A 2,480-nucleotide genomic window follows, 5' to 3' on the forward strand; every position below is an offset into this window, starting at 1 on the left:
GGGGGTGGAAGGAGTGGTAGGATGTGGTTTGGAGTTGGGGGCCTGGGGGGGGGTGATTGTTTGAGAAGGGGAGCCGGGAGTGTGGTGGTGAGGATTCTGAAGTTCTGAAAACAGAGATCACAAATTGCAGAGGTCATGGTTTGGGGCGGGTGTAGGGTGGGGCCGTGGGAGAAGTCTGTGGGCTCCACCTTGTGCAAAGATTATAAGAGCCCGTGTTTCCCACCCCGTGATGCTGCAAGAGTACTGAGCAGCGCTGAGGACCTGAAGAAAACGTACTGCCGGCCTGAAAAGGACACTTTGCAGGTTTTGTTGACTGAGAGAGGTGGCTCTCAAACCCCACCCCTAGCTCTTTCCTAAGACTTGAAAAGAATTAGGACCATGGGGACATACAAGGTGACCCCATTTCTGGTCTTCGCCATCACTATTGCTGCAATCGGCTCTTTCCAGTTTGGCTACAACACTGGAGTTATCAATGCTCCCGAGATGATCATAAGAGACTTTCTCAGCTACACTTTGTCAGAGAAGTTAGGTGAGCCTCCCAGTGAGGGGCTGCTTACAACCCTCTGGTCCTTGTCTGTGGCCATCTTCTCTGTGGGTGGAATGCTTGGCTCCTTTTCCATTGGACTCTTTGTCAACCGCTTCGGCAGGCGCAATTCAATGCTCATGGTCAACCTCTTAGCCATCGCTGGCGGCTTCCTTATGGGTTTCTGCAAGATGGCTGAGTCTGTGGAGATGCTGATCCTGGGCCGCTTGATCATTGGCATCTTCTGCGGACTCTGCACAGGTTTTGTGCCCATGTACATCGGAGAAGTGTCTCCCACCACTCTGCGGGGTGCCTTTGGTACCCTCCACCAGCTGGCCATTGTCATCGGGATTCTGGTGGCTCAGATCTTTGGCCTGAAATTCATCTTGGGGACTGAAAAGCGCTGGCCTGTACTCTTGGGCTTCACCATCATTCCAGCCATCTTACAAAGTATAGCCCTTCCATTTTGCCCTGAAAGTCCTAGATTCTTGCTCTTTAACAGAAAGGATGAGGAGCATGCTACAGAGATCCTCCAGCAGCTGTGGGGCACCCTGGATGTGTCCCAGAACATTCAGGAGATGAAAGATGAGAGTGTTAGGATGAGCCAAGAAAAGAAAGTCACTGTGCTGGAGCTCTTCAGATCCCGCAGCTACCAGGAGCCCATCCTCATCGCCATTGTGCTGCAGCTGTCCCAGCAGCTCTCTGGGATCAATGCCGTATTCTATTACTCAACAGGAATCTTCGAGGGTGCAGGCGTCCAGGAGCCAATCTACGCCACCATCTCAGCGGGTGTGGTCAATACTATCTTCACTGTGGTTTCTGTGTTTCTGGTGGAAAGGGTGGGAAGGAGGAGTCTGCATATGATGGGCCTCGGAGGGATGGCTTTTTGTTCCATCTTCATGATGATCTCTCTCTTACTGAAGGACACGTACAGTTTCATGAGCTACATCTGCATTGTGGCTATCTTGATCTATGTGGCCTTCTTTGAGATTGGACCTGGCCCCATCCCCTGGTTTATTGTGGCTGAACTCTTCAGCCAGGGACCCCGCCCCGCTGCCATGGCCATAGCTGGTTGTTCTAACTGGACCTCCAACTTTTTGGTTGCACTGCTCTTCCCCTTGGCGGTAGCCTCTTTAGGAGCCTACGTTTTTATTATCTTCACCACTTTCCTCGTTATCTTCTTGCTGTTCACCTACTTCAAAGTCCCTGAAACTCAAGGCAGGACTTTTGAGGACATCAGGCGGGCCTTCGAAGGGCATACTCAGGAAGCTCCTGAATCTGGGAAGAGCCCCGCTGTGGAGCTGAACGGCCTGCAGCTGGAGAAGGAGCTGGCCTCCAGCGTCTAAACTGACCTGCTCCACCCCGCTCCTCGAGGACAGCAGACAGAACCTCTCCCCAGGCTTGGCTAGGAGAGAGCTCACCAGGATGAACAGAGGACTGCTTCTGAGTGCTGCTACCCCATTCCTGTCTTACCCCTCAGTAAGCCCAACCGAGTCAGCCAGTGGCCAGTGGCTTCCTGAATGTTTCATTTCATGGACCTTCTCTTCTGTTTAGGAGACCAGGTGAACCTACCTTCATTCTGGGATTTACTACATAAATATTTTTAAGTGTAATTTTACCAGATAGTAAAAATGTAAGGAAATGGAGGTGAGAGGGATGTGTTTAAAGAGAGGTTACAGATAAAGAAGGTTTGGTATCAGAGAAGGGAGGACACGGGGAAATGTCGCTTCTCACTAGAGGGGTTGTGATCTGGTTCCCGAGGTGGGCACGTGGGTGGCCTCTCAGCAATTTCTGTGTCTCACATAAAGACTCTTTAAATTTCATTTCAGGAAAGTACTGTGCCTGTATAGAAAAAGCTACTACTGATTTCCTTTGGAAGTTTTAAGATTATAATGTATATATAGTATAACTTGAAATCTGGGATTGTTACTAAGATGAGCATGGTAATGAAAGGTGA

At 50.2% G+C, this 2,480-nt stretch overlaps 1 pseudogene; it reads left to right on the forward strand.

Moving 5' to 3' along the window:
• The first annotated feature begins 248 nt into the window (after positions 1-248).
• On the forward strand, positions 249-2,280 carry LOC102024355 (annotated as a pseudogene).
• The last annotated feature ends 200 nt before the right edge of the window (positions 2,281-2,480 follow it).

Source organism: Chinchilla lanigera, unplaced genomic scaffold, assembly GCF_000276665.1.
Source record: "Chinchilla lanigera isolate Chin_1 unplaced genomic scaffold, ChiLan1.0 scaffold00022, whole genome shotgun sequence".
Taxonomy (NCBI): domain Eukaryota; kingdom Metazoa; phylum Chordata; class Mammalia; order Rodentia; family Chinchillidae; genus Chinchilla; species Chinchilla lanigera.